This window comes from Ambystoma mexicanum, chromosome 5q, assembly GCF_040938575.1.
Source record: "Ambystoma mexicanum isolate Mex_15411 chromosome 5q, UKY_AmexF1_1, whole genome shotgun sequence".
Taxonomy (NCBI): Eukaryota; Metazoa; Chordata; class Amphibia; order Caudata; family Ambystomatidae; genus Ambystoma; species Ambystoma mexicanum.
The window spans coordinates 472,231,723-472,250,967 of NC_090933.1; positions in this window are offsets into that span (position 1 = coordinate 472,231,723).

Sequence of the window (19,245 nt, forward strand, 5' to 3'; positions counted from 1 at the left end):
TTTGTTAAACAAAAGAAAATGGGGGAAAAACACAGGCCCTTACACGATATCTGTGTTTCCCCTTTGCTCGGGCAACTGTTGCTAATGGCTGTGCTGTCGAACGAAGGAGACACAAAGGGTGAAATAAAGAGAGAAAGTGAGAGAAATTGTTAGAGGGAGAGAGAGCAAAAGCGAGCAGAAAGAGTAAAAGAGCGAGAAAGGAAGATATAAAGAGAGAGAGAGACAACGAGTGAAAGAGAAAGCAAGAGAGAGACAGAGAGAGACAGAGAGAGAGTGTTCTAGATTGGTGTATGATTTCCAGATGCTGCTAGCTATTATTATTTCACACTAAAAGTCAACAGCAACATTGGTTGTCAAGCAGTTGCAAACCACTACTATTTGATAATTGGACAGATTATTTCAATAAATCCTAGCAATTTCAATATATGGGAGACTATCTTCAGCTTGCAGATCTGTACATAGAATTTTCTGGCCAACCAAGTCGCAATGGCAAATGCGGCTTCAAGTGTACATAAGTCTACACACAGTACTGTACACTGCAGCATGTGTTTGTATTTTTTTTAAATATATTTTTATTGTTTGTGGATGTTAGGGAGAATTCTCAAAAATGTGCTAATTTCCCTTACCTTTTAAGAGCCCCAGTAACTTTGCCTTCCATGTATTTTGATATGTGTTTTACTTTTCTGTTCTTTAGTTATGGAGTTTAAAAACAACTCCATAGGCATAATCTTTTTCTGTATGTCACAGGGCACCTTCAGTGCAGTGGCACAGGGATGTATTTCAGACTTCCCAAGGGTTAAATACCTTCTCTGGAACTGACTACTGTCACCCAGACCATGTAAAGTTAATTTGACTTTACTAGTCTCTTTAAATGTGCAGATCCAGCACACACTATCTTCCCATAGAGTGCTGGAGGGGTTGACTAGCTTGCCCTGAGTCAAAACACTCATGTAACAGTCAAATGTTACCCATTCCTACTTGAAATGGCTGGTGGCAGTGGTTTAGATCAAACTACCATTATTTGTCCCAACCGCGAATAGCGGTAGCTAAAAATCAGGTCAGCCATGTTTTTCAATATGGCGACCAGGACCTATCTGTAAAAACAGACTCTGGTCAACTTTTTTCATCATTTCTTTTTGGAAAGGTCCTTCTTGTGTTTGTCTCTGTGCACCAAACCAGGTTTGGTTCCTTTGTTCATTGGCCTTTGGCGGGCTTCAGTGCTGAAGCCCTCCTCTGGCGCCTGAGTGTCTGGGGTGGACAGAATGTGAGGGAGGTGCCCAAAACTCCCTGTGCTTAGTCTTCTAGGAAACCTGAATGCACTCTGGCGTGATTGGCCAGCTGGCTGACTGGCAAGGACAGCCACCCTGCTGTGTGAGTGACAGCCAGGCTGGAATAAGTGGGGGAAAACTGTTTAAAAACAGGTCTCTGGGACTTGGAAAGCAGAGTCGACCACTGGAATGAAAGAACTGAAGATGAGCTGAAGGAACACGACTGCTGCAAATCCTGGACGACTGGTGAAGCCCTGCTGCAGGTCTGAATTCCCTGAAACTCCATCGACAGAGAAGCCCTTCAAGTTTAGCTTTTTCCCGTGATTTTAGTTGGAACAACCAACTCGTAAGCTGCCTGGACACCATCTCCTCCTGGTCGAATTTTCTGCTGAGTGCTGTGGAAAACCAGATAGCCAGTGGGAAGGATACCAGTTTGTGGTCTTTAAGGCACTCACACCTTAAACTGACATTTTGCCAAGCTTGTGGCATTTTCCCTGGGCAGTGCAGGAACCTCCCGACATCCTCCTTCTTGTACCCATGACTGAAGCACAGGAACAGCGAGATCTGCTCGAACTGCCAGGAACAACTGCCTCAGCTGCAGCTCTTCTTCACTTTAAAGGTACTGTGCAAACGCGATCTGGAAATCTTTTCGGCCACAGTGAAAGTTTGTGAAACTTTCCCAACTTGGAAGGCTTGTCTTTCCCTAAACCAACATCTAACTTTTCATCTGACCAAATTCTTCCAAGATCCGTGGCAAAGACTTAACCGTTTACTACCAGAACTGTACTTTCCTATACAAAGACTCTGAACCATTGACTTTTGCCCAGGCCTATGAACTGGATTGCTGGTTGTAGTTAACTTAAACCCTTTGTCCTGCCTCTGAAAGTATTTGTGCTTCATTTCTTATAACCTTGTCTTTTTACCCCCTTTTTAAAGTAACTGAAGTTTCATTTTGCTCACACTTCAGGTGAGCTGAACTTGTTCAGTAACTTATTGGTTGTTTATTTGTAGTATATTAGTATATGATATTGAGCTGCTCTTGCTAGTGTAATGTTTTCCAAATGACTGTGTAAATAAATGCATATTCTTTTACCAAGAAACCTTGAGAAAGTGTTTGTTAAGAATCACTGTATTTGTTGGTCCTGTGTGTAACTTGTTCTGCTGCTCCCTTTACTCTTGAGATAAGTCTGGCTGCTCAGCCACTGCTACCACATTACTGTGTAGTACAGGCTTGTACCAAAGGTGAAATTGTACTTAATGGCATGTAGTGTTCCCCAAGGGTACTGCATCCGATTCTGCCTAACAGTGGACATCAAAACAAAAGCACCAAAATGTATGTTTAAAAATATCAATTAAAATAGACATTATTGGATGTGGCAGCCAAAAGCAGCTTCATTTGCTTTTTACCCGGGGCAGCAAAAGCTCTCACCACTTCATAGTCAATGTCATGTTGCCAAAGCATGGAGAAACATAGAAGAGTATTAAACCAACCTAATATGTCACAATGCACTTTGATATAAAGTGACAGTGCCAGTGTACGTTTCAACTGCAAACAATGGTCAATGACTTTTCGAGCATGTATTTTTCTTTTTCCATTTACGCTGGTACTAAATGAAGACAAACAATCACTGGCAACGATAACTTTGGCTTTTGTTTAGAGCTTTGTCGGCCATCAGCAATATACTATTATTGCCTTAATTTGCTTTTTTACTTCCTTCATATGAGGGCTATGACTATCACATACCAGCTATTGCTGTGAGAGGAAAATGTGTTCAGATTTTTGCCAGGTTTTGGGACCAAATGCCCAGGTACGCATACCAAAACCCATGCCTTTCTTCAAATGTACATCTACTCATATAGGTCATAACAGAAATGGCTTGTAGTCCAGCACATACACACCACAAAACAGAGGACAGACACCATTTTTCTGAGTTACTTACAGTACAGCCGATGATTTGGTTGAAACGTTTCTGTATTTCTTCCTAACCATATCTGCCCTATCACTACCCATGCACCCTACTGGACACTTTAATTTCTCTTCTCTGACTTTGACTGCTAATGTAGTAAAGCAGTGCATTCACATGTGACCTATTTTAATCCGCCCTCTTTCGGTATTATAATGATATTGCAACTACCAATGATTGCCAATGGTTTAAAATCAACCTGCGAATGGGAGTTTGGGGATTGGTAGCATTGGGTGGTCACAGATGGTCTGGGATAAGGGTTTAAGTTCGGGATGGGAACAGGGAACCCTACTACTATTCAAGTTTTGTTACAGAATGCAGTGCAGTGTTTATTTCTGAGCTGCTACAGTGCCTTATTTACACAAACGTACAAGGAGTGGATGGTTGATCACATTGGGAGATGTATTGCCACAGCATAGCAGCATATAATATTGCTTAGTATTATCAAGCACGGGCATGTTTGTCATAGTCCTCATACATCATTGAAGGCCTTTGTAAATGGGACAACATAAGCATCTTTCTGCACACAAGTTTCAATGTGTTTCAGAGTCCTGCAAGGTAGGAATCTTCTTTTGGATTGCAATGCTTCATTAACAGGATGGGACAAGGGGCAGGCATTTAGAATGTGCCAAACATACACATAGGGCAGCGAGTTATATAAGGTCAGTGCATGGGAGAGGTCAAATGGTGGATCACAGGAGGATTCTCCAAATGTGCATCTCCACCTACATATGAAAAGTGACCCCAAAGATGGAAACGTAGGTAGAGTTAAGGATGCAGTGATGGAGGTGGTTGATGTTAATATATTTGTTCTGTTATAAAGCTCTTGCCCAAGGCTCCTCCATCCTCACAAGGCTGTAAGCCATCATTCCAATGTAGGTAGCCCAGTTTTTTACTGCACATATTTATTTTTTGAGAACCTCAGTAAAACCATTTCTTGTTCACATTGCATGAACGCTATCGGCAATTATACAAGCAAATTGTGGTTGGCCGAGGGATACTGTGCATTCACTTTTTAACCTGGAGATAGTCTCCATCTAATTATCATAATGTCAAGCGAAAGTTTAAAATAATCCCTCCAGCTACTAAATCTGCCCCTATATTAGGATATGTTTATTGGAAAGAGCACTATGCTCTGAGCTGTCTTTCTATTTGTCTTACCTTTCTTAGTGTACCTTTAAAGCTTTGTTTTTGGTGGAGATTGCAACCTTGGCATCAGGTATGAAGGGTTGGAGGAGGCAAAGGTAGTGATGGGAGGACATCTTGAACACTTGAGAAGTGCACCAGAGTAAGCATTGATTTCACAAATGCAATGAAACAACAACATAAAACATAAAATAACATCAAAAGCTAATAAACAAGGCCATCAGATCTTAACGTAGTGGACGGAATTTTGTATTGTAAAAAATAAATAAACACAATTATTTTGGATGTCAAGGTGGGTTAAAATCTTGTCTCTTCCCCTTCGCCATCCAAGTCACCAGATTATTTGCATATTGCATAGTCTTTGAAACCAATCGCTTCATTTCAGTTCGGTAGATCTGTAATAAATAAAATAATAAAACAAAACCGATAAAAGGCCATTGTAAAAAGGCATTCAATGAGGTGGCATTGAAAACTAGCTCATATGAGTGCTCCTGTAGAGAAACATGTCATTGATGTTGATCTTTTCGCTGTGTGACCATTACTAACTACACACACCCTGGTATACAGTGCCGCCCCACAATTATGGGACAAAAGACACATTGTTTTATTAAAACTCAAGTTTATTTAAATGAAAACAAATGAAGGTATTCCCCTTACTTTTTTTTTTTTCTTTATTTGCATTTAGTTCGTTTACAAGAATAAATTCGAGTAGAACCTTTGCAAAAGAACATATAAAAATCCATATACAAACATATAAAATCCATGTACAAACATTCAAACATTCATAAGTTTCCTAACTTCACATTAGCACACCTTACTTTAAAATACTTTTTAAAATACAGGTTGGAAAAGGATATCACAATTAATATCTAGCTCATCATTTACAGCTTTCATAAACAAGCTATAAAAAAGAAGAAAAAGATTACCAATAGGTTTGCCATGTAAGCAATTCATTCTCCGCACAAAATGAGTTCTTTTTCAATGTGCTTACAAAAACTTACTAATTCATAGATTAGACGGTAATGAACTACTTGCATCATTCGAGACCATAGGAACTCGAGGCAGTCCTCATACCCAATATTACCAAATTTCATGAATCTTGCTGTACGAGTTTTTTTAAAGTGGGGGCAATAAAGTATGAGATGCTTCAATGTTTCGCATGGTTCATTGCATTCATCGAATCGACATCCCACAAGGGAAGTAATGGCATTAATTTTCCAGTTCTTAGTTCGGTCTCTAGTATGGTAAAGATTAAATCTAAATCGAATATATGCCTTCCTGGTAATTTCACAGGGGAATAAAGTGATATGTGCATAGCGAGGGATGCGCCTCTTAACAAAAGCCCCGTATTCTTCATAAGATTTATAAGTCATAATCCGATCAATGGTTACACACCAGTCTAATTCAAAGAGTCTTTTTTTAGCATAACAAGGACGTAGATATGCATCATTTACTGTAATATTTGCTTCACTCAATAGTTGTTGCAATTTCAATTGGTATTTGTGAAAAGAGAGGGGACAATGTGTGTCCAGCATCTTATTCAAATCCACATATAATGAATTAGTCGGTGGATAATACATTTTTGCAAAGTTAGAAAGCTGTCTCCATTTCCATCTAAACGATAATGCCACCAACCCCAATTCATGTCTGATGATGGCGTTTGGAATGGACATTGGTAAAAACATTGCTGCTTTCAAAAGTGAGCCTTGTAAGCAATCCAACATGTCAGACATATCACACAAACAAATATCTAGTGCATAAAGGATAACACTCTCGGTTTTAAGGGACATAAATTCAATTAGCGGGGTTAATGAAAATTTGCAGAACCGGGTATAAATCCTTTTCATTTGCGAAAGGAGAGGCCTGGTTTTGCATTTAATGATGTCCGTCCATGATTTAATTGAATTCTGGTCGGAGAGATGATACCCCAAATAAATAGCGTTGTTAATGCAGGATATCTGTGTATCCATAATCTGCCATCGAAAACTGCCCTTTTTCTGCCTCCCTCCAAATTTCATGATGGCAGTTTTTGCCGGGTTGGGAGTCAGATTATGATTCTTCGCAAATTCCTCAAAGAGTATTAATTTGGTTTGTAACCCTGCAGGAGTGGGGTCAAACAAGATAATATCATCTGCAAAGGCAATCCATTGCAAAGATATACTCCCAACCTTCACAGAAAACAGGTTCATATCTTCCCAGTTCTTATCAAGATCCGCCATATAAAGATTGAACAGGGTTGCTGCAATATTGCATCCCTGTTTCAAACCCAATGCTGTTCCTATTGGAGCTGTGGTACCCCCATCCATTGATATTTTTATTCTGTAAATTGTATTAGTGTGCAATTTCATAATCCAATACATAAAATCGCTTGGAATTCCAAGAGCCGACATTTTCATCCACAACAAGTTGCGGACAACATTATCAAAGGCCGCACTCATATCAATCATTGCAATGTATACCGGATTGGAATTCTTATTTTTGGCCCCTGCAATAACATGCGCAAGGATAACTGCATTTAGGGTTGTACTCATTTTCTTCCTGAAACCGGTTTGAAATTTAGAATAAAGGCCCTTGGACTCAATAATTTTCTCCAGATCATATAAAAGTAAGATCGCAAAGATTTTAGCCTCAGTATCGATTAGAGAAATCAGGCGATAGTTTTCAGGAAGGGAGGGATCACCCCTTTTAAAAATGGGGACTATATTTGCAGTTAGCCAAGATGATGGGATTTCCCCAGAATTAAAGATGGTTTCAAATTTGGTATTTATGATTTCTGCCCACATCGCAGGGTCCGCTTTGTAAAGACAGGGAGGAAGCCCGTCTGGTCCTGCAGCCTTAGAATACGACAACCTTGAGATCGCCCAAATTATGTCGCTAATGCTCCAATTAAACCGAGGGATTTTGGTAGGGTCTAGCAATAAACCAGGAGCAAATTGGAACCTATAGGGCAGTTGATATTTGGCCGTTATATACGACATCCATGTCTGGTCAGTGATACAATTTGGCATAGGTAACAAGACATTTTTTGGGTCAGCTTTTAGAGTGCGCCATATTACTCGGGTGTCATGTGACGTGATGGCACAAATTAAAGTACAATTCTCCTCATTGTGTCTTTGAATCCGGGCGAACCTTAAATTTTGTTTATACTGGGACAAGATTTGACTCTGCTTTTCTCTAAATCTTTCAGTGCCTACGTCATAGTGTTTTAGTTGTTTTAGGAATTTATTTTTTTCCCTTTTCAGCAATTTGCATTTCTGATCATAAGTATGATTATGTTTCAAATTGCTGCGTTTTTTACAAAATGTAAGCAATACCATGTCAATTATTTCAGAGTACTCCCTACCAGAAAGTTTTTTTAAATTGACACCATATTGCTTAACTCGCAGTATTTCTCGTGATATGTGTTTAACAATCTGATCGCACAACCCATTATTCCACTTAATTGAGTGCTGTGTACGATCAATTTCTACTGCTGCTAATGAACTGTTTGCTCCAAGCAAGTGACATTTCAATTTCAAAGATGTTATAAGTTGAGCGTGGTCGCCAACCAGTATATGATCTATTTCTAATGGAGTCATATGGGTTATGAGATTACGTGAGACGAAGATAAAGTCTATCATTGAATTCTTTGCTCCTCTTTCCCATGTTATTTTTGATTTCATATCATATGTCACCAGGAGATCCATGTCCCAATCAGTTAGGAGTTCTCTAAACTTAGCTCCTCTAATACATGCTAAGGTCGAGAGTTTAAATGGGCTTAATTCATTCGGGTTTCTGCAATCGCAATTAAAATCACCACCGATAATGATCTCACAAGACTGATACATGTTAGTGAGCAGTTCTAAGCACTCTTCAAGATCATCTAGCATCTCATCAATAGTTAAATTAACAGGGTTCCAGTATATAGTTCCAGTATAATGAGATGATGATTAATGATGAATATCTGATTGAAGGTATGTCAAGGTGGACTCCTAGTAAACACGGAGAGTTCCAAACTAATTTAGATTGAACTTTAAATGAGGTGTTTATTGCAATCGATAGGCCCCCAGATGGGCGGCCTAATAGATGTCTCTCAGCTAACGAGTTAAAAGTAATGTATCCAGGGATTAGTAGAGGTTCAGTTTTCATCGACTCTTGAATAATAATTATTGATGGTTGTTCATCACTAGTAAGATTGGAATACCAATTCATTAAATTAATAAAGCCACACGAATTCCAGGATATAATTTTAAGTTCTTTGTGATTAAATTGCTATGTGACTTGTTTTTTGGGTGGTGACATAGTGTTAGTAGACATAATGGACAAAAGCATTGGTTCCAACCAAGGTAGGCTATTTGTATGAGCTACAGCTTTCAAAATCTCAGCCAGATCAAGTTCCGCACCTATATTTGATTTAACAGTAGGTGAGGTCAAGTCAATGCAATTTCGATCCGTCACTCTTGGTGGTTCTAAAAATAGAGCCGCATCATCCTCAGACCCGAAGGTGAATAATACCAAACCCTCTCTTTTTATTTCCTCCCGGTTAAACCAAATAAATTTCATTACCGCCTCCGAGTTAAGATAGCATAAAGCCCTGAAGTTGTTTATTCTAGCCATCGAGACTCTGGTAATATCATCAGATTTGACCATTCTAAATTGAGGTATTTTAGAGAAAAGGGAGAAGATAAATGAGCGGTTAATACGTTTATCTCCCAATTCTTCAGCGTTCCCTTCGAATCCTATGATGAACTCCCTTTTCTCCTCTAACTGCAAGGGCCTATCTGGGATTAACGCTGGAACTACTGGAGTTACTGCTTTCACAGCAGGATTAGTTACAGCATTATTAGATTGTTTTACTAAGATCTTACTGTTGTTATTTGTAGACTGAATATCCACATGGAAGGTTTTACTCAGAGCTTCAAAGGCTTTGTAGTTGTTATACAAGAGTGGATTGGTATTAGTATTTGGTGATAATGATCTGCTTTGGGCGGGACCATGAATAGATATACAATTTGGAGTGATTAAAGTGTCAATTGCTTCTGCATGGACGGAGTAACTAAACTTGGGACTCTCGCTGGTGGGCATGGTCGGTACCTCACCCAATGCAATTTTTTTTCCCATACCATTTGCTACAATTACCGACTTATTCCTATTCACCCCCTCATCTATGGTAGTAAATATTTCATCCACCGCTACCATCCCTGTTTTACCAATGCCATTTACAACAACTAAGGGCTTATTTCTAGACTCTTTGAAAATATTATTCTCAGACAATTCTGTAGTCGCATCACTCAAGCATACTTCACTATAAGTTTTCCTAATTAGTGAATTTGAATTATCACTGCTAAGAGAGCCCAATTGCATAATGTTGGTTTTCATCGTGCTACGTCTCCCTACAGACTGGAAGAAATCCTTTAAATTACTTTTTACTGCAGAGCCCATAGGCATTCTACATGATTCCGTTTTAGTCAAAGGTTTAGAATTCATTATTTTCTCCGATGGATTGTTCACTTGATTAATGATGCCAGACTTCAGATTAACAGTCCTGAAAGGGACAACACCCTTCATTAGTGACTTGGTTATCATACCATTTTGATTTGCTTCCTCCAATGAGTTAGTAGCAAGAGTAAGCGCAACTTGACTTTCTTTGGATAGTTGTTCTACATCAATATGATCCTCATCGGTTAATTCTATGCTAGGAACTGGACAAGGATCCTTTCGACAATCATCTTTCTTATGGGTCAGTGCTTCCTTCCTACGCTTAGCATATCTCTTAACAGCTCGTATGTGATTTTTTTTGACACGACGGGACATAAAAGTTGAAGTCTCCTCAGTTACACGGTGTTCCGTCTCTATTTTTTTTTGTGATTCAATTTCTTCAAGTAAAACAGATGGGCTATCAGGGGTCTGCAAAGAGGGTTCTATTTTAGAGAAGTGAGTTGCAATTGTAATATTCAGTGCATCAACTGATGCCTTAATTTCTTTCAAATCATTATCACACTTGCAATTCACAAATTCAGTTAATGCATCTTGACTGCTCTGTTTCTGGTAATTCAAGCATGTGTCATGTCCCTCTGCCCCTTTATTACTATGACCTTGTCCACTGATATCAAATTGGATGGATCTGAGGGTGTCAACTGCAGTAATAAAGCCCTCGATTTTATCCATTTTAGAACAAAGATAATGTAAAATGGCCTTGGTTTCTTTTAGTTCAAGACGAGTGAGCTTGTGACCCTTATCGAGAAGATCGAGAATTTTAGTGATCACCGGAAGAGGAGTTGGGGGTTGATTTTCAATTCCGCACATCCTATTCCCACCTACTTCAAGATCATCAAGTGGTAATTTATTTGAAACATTAAGTTGATCAGGCGAGAATGAAAGTACGTGCGGGATTGCTCCATTGGATGCCTCATCCGATACGACGTCCACTATTTTTGTTAGATAACTCCTATTAGACTTCCCTGAGGTACCCAGATTTGTTTTACCATATACTAATGGAGTCATCATATTAATAGTTTGGTTAACTTTTGCATTTAATGCAGCCATCTTCTGGATGGTAGTACTAAATTGCTCTTTATTTGGAGTACAGGGATCCAAACAAATCAAACTATCACTCATGTTTGCATCTCCATGCTCCCTTTCCTTGACCTTCATTAGGGCATGTTTACAAACAGAAGAAGTAGCATGTATTTGAGCTGTATGAGTAGAGTGATTATCAATATCTAAGCAATCTACAGGGTCATTAGGGATGCTCTCATCTACTGCATCCGTTAATGGCGATTCATGGTATGAGGTTCGACCTTTACACACCATGGAGTCAATGCTAGAAGATGTTAAGATATTAGATATAACCTCGGTACAACGCCCACTTCGCAAACCATTGGCCATTATAGGTTAACTAAGAAGAAAAAATGGAAAAAAAAAGATAGCAAAAATGCACCGGGTGTTAAAGCTTACTAATTACAAATAAACAACTTCAAAGGGAAATGCCTTTCCTAATACAGAACAAAATAAACTAAAAAGAAATATGCGAGCCTTCTCAAAATTAATATAAGACAAAGAGCGGTTGAGCACCCCAGACTAACCATCAAACAGCAAACCAGCAAACAGCCAACAGTACTTGTCAGGCACTTTGCTCGGTGCGCAGCACGAGTGCGCTAGGCTGGCTGGTTATAAGGAAGTCACGTGGGTGGGACGTTTGCGGAGGCGGGCCTCCAGTGGCCAATTGCACCTTCAGATAAAACAAACAAAAAAAAAAAGATTTTTTTTTTTTTTTAAAATTGGTGCAGTGGCAGAAAGTGCTATAGCCTTAATTGCTTGCTCGGTCGATATAAATTATTCATATAATTTAAAAGTCCATTCTATGGACACACAATGTTAATAATCAATGTTACTTGTCCACGTAGTAAAAGGGAAGTACCAGTTCACTCCTCCTACTTCCACTTCCAAGGTCAGGCAAAGTATGTGCCGCAGCCAAAGATGTCCTCCAGGTAGTGGACTAACGATGCCTTACAACGGTGATCGTGACTCCGTGGATAGATAAGCCGAGCCAAAGCACATGAATTCCAACAACGAATTTCAAACAGCCAACAGTACTTGTCAGGTACTTTGCTCGGTGCGCAGCGCAAGTGCGCTAGGCTGGCTGGTTATAAGGAAGTCACGTGGGTGGGGCGTTTGAGGAGGCGGGCCTCCAGTGGCCAATTGCACCAGTTCACTCCTCCTACTTCCTCTTCCAAGGTCAGGCAAAGTATGTGCCGCAGCCAAAGACATCCTCCAGGTAGTGGACTAACAATGCCTTACAACGGTGATCGTGACTCCGTGGATAGATAAGCCGAGCCAAAGCACATGAATTCCAACAACGAATTTCAAACAGCCAACAGTACTTGTCAGGTACGGTGAATTCGCCTTACTTTATTCCGGAGAAGACATCACAAGAAATCAGATGTACATTACATGGGCTTATTTACCCATTAAGTATGGCCTGCATAGTGTAATAATCGTGCTAAATATAATACACAATTCACCCACACAACAGAACTATTAATAACAATCATGATCCTAAATACTACCAGGTCACCTCTTAGCATTACTTAATTCTATTAACATAATGTGGCTTATCAGCCATTGTATTACAGCTCTTTACAGTTAACCGTTGAACGAATCCAACGTCAGTCCCTTAAAAGCAAGTCACATTTAATTTTCGATCATATCAAAAACAAGTATTGGCACCATTAAAACAAATGCATTAATGTACACATATGTTCGTCAATTCCCCCACTGTGTAAATGAAAGGATGTGCATTTCTAATCTATGTGCATGCAATTTGATTGCGGGTTAAAATGAATTGCATCAAAATTCGGCTGGTTTGGGACTGAAAAGAAGTGTTATCAATTTAGAACACACAAGTTTAGAAAATGGCTTTGTGATTTTCTAAAACAAGGATGAACATCACCCTTTCCACTTGACTTTGCAAATCTGGTCAAACTGAGTAAGTTTCAGAATAAGGGGCAAATGAAATTTACATCATTCCGTAGGGGAGCAGAAGTGACACAGCATAGCTACCGCACATTTCCAAATGTTATGACTTTTACTGATTACATTATCAAGCAATTCTTCATTAGGCTATGGTGTGGGGCACCTGTGATCCATGGCTCAATGTTGACTTTATCTGTGAAAATGCTTAGGGTGCTATTTAGGAAAGCATTTTTGTATTTATTTAAAAATAATCTCCTTTAGCTTTAAGTACAATGGGCCTCATTACGACCCAGGCGGACTTCGCGGTGCTAAATGCACCGCGAAGCATGGCGGAAAGCCGCCGATAGCGCCATGGGGGTTGGCGGATTTACCGCCCCATTCCGACCTCGGCGGAGCGGTAAATCCCCAATCCCCATTCTGCCCTTCCCCATTCCCATTTTCGCCCCATAGGGTATAATGGGAGTGGGGAAGGAGTTAATTACGCCACCGTAAAATACGGTGGCGTAATTAACAACGAGGTCCCGTAGCGCCATGGTTTTCTCCGGCTGGTAAAACCAGGCGGAGAAAACCTCCATGGCGCTACGGGAACTCGTAGTATGGCGGAGAGGTACGCCATGCACTACGCTGGCGTAATACCCTCTCCGCCAGGGTCCTAATGAGGCCCAATGAAAGCAGGATGTCATTTGCACAGTAAAACTACACTATTCTATTTTCATTCTATCAATAATATTTGATCATCCGCTATGTGCAGAAAATGTTTTTTTTCCACAAGCAATACAATCTCAATTTGCTTTAAATGCAATGATAAGGCCTTGTTGCATTTCACATGAAATCTCATATTATATTTGTAATGAACACCACTTAGATTTGGGGAATTTCTGGTACCCAATTTGAATAATTCCTGAAGGTTGTGACACATCAGAGACCCTTAAGTGTTGTGTTCCCAGGAAATTCTCAGCTAGCAAATCTCTCTTAGTATCTTAGTACCCCGTCCGCACCAAAGACAAATCGTAGGTGAACTCAGCACATACCCCTCCGCAACCCAGACAAATGATGTGAAGACTCAGCACGTACCCTGTCTGCACCCCAGCAAAATCAAGTGTCAACTCAGCGTGTACCCCATCCACAATGCAGAGAAATTGTGTGAAAACTCAGCGCATATACCATCTGTACCCAAGACAAATCACGTGAAAACTCAGCGCATTCCCTGGCCGCACACTATTACCTCAGAAACAACCCGAGATACCCACATAAATGCACTGGAAGCATACCCCTCGTGAAGGGACACCCACAACCCAGCCCCCATCAACCCAGCCTGCATGCAAGACCCTCCACTTGGGACACCCCCTGCATCCATCACTTGTGACGCCACCCTGCAGGCAGTCCCCACCACATGGGACACCCCAGCCCCCATCACTTGAGGTCGCAGGCAGCCCCCACTACATGGGACCCCCATCCGCCATGACCCCAGCCTGCAGGCAGCCCCCACTACATGGGACCCCCAGTCCCCATCACCCCAGCCTGCAGACAGCACCCACTACATGGGACCCCTCCATCCGCCATAACCCCGGCAGCAGGCAGCCCACTACATGGGACCCCCCCATCCACCATCACCCCAGCCCACAGGTAGCCCCCACTACATGTGAACCCCATCCGCCATCACCCCAGCTCGCAGGCAGCCCCCACTATATGAGACCCCCCACCCACCATGACCCCAGCCTGCAGGCAGCCCCCACTACATCGGACCCCCCATCCACCATGACCCCAGCCTGAAGGCAGCCCTAACTACAGGTGACCCCCATCGGCCATCACTCCAGCCTGCAGGCAGCCCCCACTATATGGGACCCCCCCATCTGCCATCACCCAAACCCACAAGTAGCCCCCACTACATGGGACCCCCAGCCCCCATCACCTCAGCCTTCAGGCAGCCCCCACTACATGGGACCCTCATCCACCATGGCCCCAGTCTGCAGGCAGCCCCCACTACATCGGACCCCCCCAATCCGCCATCACCTGTTACGCCACCCTGCAGGCAGCACCCTCCAGACTGGACATCACCTGCATGCTATATGGTGACATTGTGACACATGTACACTCCATGGATTGCATGTTGAGCACCTTGACTGACGTGTACTGGCACAACCCTGAGCCTCCTGTTAAAAAAAATCAGGCAAACAGAAACAAACGCATACACCTAGGCCACATCCTTGAGTGTGCCAGCTGCTCAAACACAATTGCTGGCTGAAACCATTTCGCAACATACACATCACAGAGGTGAAGGGTAAAGTGAGGCCCTGCAGTTCATGTGACAAAGTCATGTCAAAAATTGACATGTAGAAATAGTCACACAGTGACAAATTAGGATGCACCCTCAATTTGTGCCACATGAACAGACACTGCCCAGGCATGTCATGGCCTGAGCCTCATAGAGCTGACATTACCAGAGCAGAGAACCAAATAAAGACATCACTGTGACTCCCATGTGTGAAGGACATGACATGACATCCTATCAAATGACATTTCATTCATAATTTGCATATACACAGGTGTAACAATCCGCAAAGAGTCTGGTGAGGGGGAAGACAGTGACCACAGAGGCACTGATCTTGTTATGGCAGGTGACATGTAGATGGTACCAGTGCATGGGAAGTGGGAGGGAGAAAAGGGGGTTGGAGGAGAGTGCATTGCAGTACATGTGAAGGACATCCTAACAAAAAAAAAAAAGTTAACAAATAAACTGTGCCCAGCTGGTGTCAAGTCAAAGCCTAAGTGCAGACAGCATGTGTGAAGTGCAGGTAGGTGGCTGTTCTCATACATGAAAACAGTACAAGTCTGGGGGATGCCAGTGAGGCAGTGTGGGTGTGCAAGTGGCGTGCAAGTGGACCTTTGACCAAATTCAGAGTCTAGGCAGTTGACCAATGCGGATTCAGACAGTTCATCATGGCAGAGGAGTACCAAAGGCATAATCAAAGAGGAATGACTCTGGTACTGAATTAGTACATGCCAATCAGACAGTGTACTAACCACCAAGACTGCAGCATTGGTCTGCCAATGTGTACAAACAGATATATTGCTAAAATGATTGCCAGTGCAAGATGCCCAACAACACCATAGACAATGATAACAGCACAAACACATGCTTGTGAAGGGAAAAGCACAACTGCCAACACTGCATCAAGCAAATCCTGCATGTGACCTTTCCACACTCCCATCAGTCACACAACCCACTCCCATACACAGTGAGGACCAATACACAGTGATGTTGCACATGTGAAAGCCAACGCCATCTGGCCGTGCACACACAAACTCGCCCATTTACACACATCCACTGGTCAACCCCATGTGCATATGGCCCACGCAAATGAATAGCAATCAAGACACATGCATGCAAGTAAGCACACACATGAACAACAATAGACATCAAAACGAGTAACAAATCTGCAAACTGGTAACAAAGAAGTGAGAGAAACAATGACTGTGAGTAAATGAAAAAGATATATATTGTGCAGTTGTATTATGTCTATACACACAACAAATGACAATGTAAAATATGTACAATCCAAATCAAATTTATTTCAAAATGTCCTAAGAAATCTTCATAAAATGCAAATGCAAACCAAAAAATGATGAACAAAAAGACCATGTCCATTAAAGGGTTCATAAAATGTAAGGCAAATGAAAAAAAAGAAAACATTTCCACATGGTGTGCATCAATCCGCAAAATAAAATAAAAATATTTACAAATAAACATGGAGCACTCCAAACAAATAACAAAAATGAAACATAATACTAACTACAACAACTATGTACAAAAAATGGAGTAAACTCCAAAAGCTCCAAATGATAAAAATAAATAAATAAAGGAAACTTATTTCTAAGGAACTATTTACAAAGGCAACAGGCTAGTCCTTCTCCTCACCGTGCTCCCTCAATGTTTCGGCCAGGGCATCATCAAACACTGCGTCCAATTCCCCTATGTGGGCCTCCCCTCTCTCCTCAATGGCTTGCAGGGACTCCAACATGGTTCTCTCCATCCCCTCCCACTCCCTGCAAGTCTCCTCGAGGACCTCAGCCCGCCTCTCTGTCCGACGTAGTGAAATCTCCGCCCTGGCCATGGTGAGTCATGACTCCCGTGCCTGCTGCCACTCTGCCCCGATCTGCCGCTCCAACCCCTCCAACACGGTTGACATCCTTTGCCAAAGGTCCACGTTTGCATCCTGCCTGATGCCCGATACCTGCCTCCCTGAGATGTTATGCCCCGAGTACGGAAGCCTCCTACACTGAGCCTGCTGCTGCCATATTGCCCGGTGCCTGCTCCTTAAGGACAGCATCTGGGATGATGAAATCCCCCGGGACACTCGTGAACGTGCCCTGCTCCTCGGTGCCTGCTCTGCCGCCATTGTCACAGCTCATGTTGTCAGCTGCATTGGCGTGGTGACCACCTCTGATGATCCTACATCAACTCCCAAATCTGGCCCAGATGTGATCACCAGACGGGCCGTGGTGGGTGGGACAGGTACACAGGGGGCCCTGATGGTATCTGGGCAGGAAGGCACAAGGGAGGATGACTGGCTCACAGAGGAGGAAGACGAGGAGACCAGGAAATGAGCTAGCCAGTTCATGTGCAAGCCCACCACCGTAAGCCTGCACATCATCACAAATGGTGCCTGTACGCCTTGCAATACCGACCAGCACCGGTTCCACCCTGTCTCAAATGGCAACATCCGCAGGTATTGGTGTTTCCATTTGTGTGGAAACATCTGCCACCTGCAGATGGGTCTGGCCTGGGGCATACCTGCAAGTGCATACTGGTGCAGGCGCATGCCCAGGGGCAGGGTTAGGTACAGGCACTTCAACGGCAACCTGCACTGCCTCCTGCCCCTGAGTCTGGACTGCACCAGTCACACCCACCTCATCACTCCTACCAGGCTCCATGGACTGGGCTGATGCAGCCTCCTCCTCCACCCCCGCCAACCTGGATGCCTCCCCAGTGCCTCCCCAGTGTCTTCTGCACTGGTTTGCCCCTTTGAAAGCTCACCTGTGCCTCCCGCTGCTGTGCCTAATTTCTCCTGGTGGAGTCCATGTCCACCAGGAGAAATACTGGGTAAGTCTCGTTTTTTTGCTTTAGGGGGATTGAGTTGTAGAGGGACCAAAGATGCAATGCACAAAAAAGAAAACAAACAACTCAATTACCCCTCCCTCAGTCCTCCTTGATAGCTTTGTCAGAAAAGACATATGGATATATTATCTATTTCACATATACTATACGAATCATGAATTGCAAGATTATTTATACACAGTTGATACATATTTTATTAAAGACATTCAATAAAAAAGTAGAAGTAGTAGGTGCTTTCCACAAGGCACTTAGTACAACCTAGTAAAAAAGGTCCAAACAATATTCAATACTAAATGATATTGGTGACTGTAGTTAGTAGGTGGCGTGAATAATTTCATCACATAGAAAAGTGCTAATGCTGAGCTTTTTTCACATTGCTTTTGGGGGGAAATCGTTCAGTCTAAGACATTTTGTTATTGACCTTCTTTGGTACAAAGACACAGTTATTGAAAAAGTCTTTAAGGATGTCTACATATGTTTTAGCTGACGGGTTACATCAACACCATCCCTAGTGTTCTGCTAGTCTTAGAATAGCCCTCTTCAGGACTAGTAATTTCTTAATTAGTCAACAAGATGTTCAAAAGGTTCCCCAGTGAGTCACAGTTTGTCGAAAACTTGTCAGTATCTTATGGTTGGACTGGAGCGTTATTGACTATTGCAGGAGATTTTCTTCTTTCCTGTAGATTGCTTAAAGCAAATCCTTTTATAAATTCTGCCCTCCACGTGTTTTAGAATGTGGATGAGTTTGCAGGTTGTTGGGAAGTCTTCCTCAGTTTGCTGCAGTCTATTTACTGTGACTGCTTTTTCATGTCATTCTTGATGGTGGTTATACCTGCGTTATTCTCGAGAGGTTTAGCAGGTATAGTACTGTGTTGCGGCTTGTAGTGGGCGTTGTGCCTTAAAAGTTACGATTCGCCTTTTATTTTCCTTTAACTTTCACGATTTTCGCCCCATCAATCCCGTCCTGAGGAGACCACATTCATCTTCTTGGACCTCCCCTCAGCAGCTGCGGCCGATGACTCTGACGCAGCACCAGTCTCCTCGCTCCCCGAAGATGTAATTACCTGGGAGCGTGACTGGGCCTTGCGTCTGGGCCTGGTGGATGCAACACGGCTGCCTTGTGCCACAGCGCCTTCTCCGCCCTCTTCTTCCAATGTCACTGTGGATAAGGAGACATAGAAGACATACATCAGGGTCCTGTCCCTATGTGTGATTTGCACAATACAAATGCACATGAAATACACTGCCAAAGGTCACAACCATCATCACCCTGCACAACACACAGGTACATGCG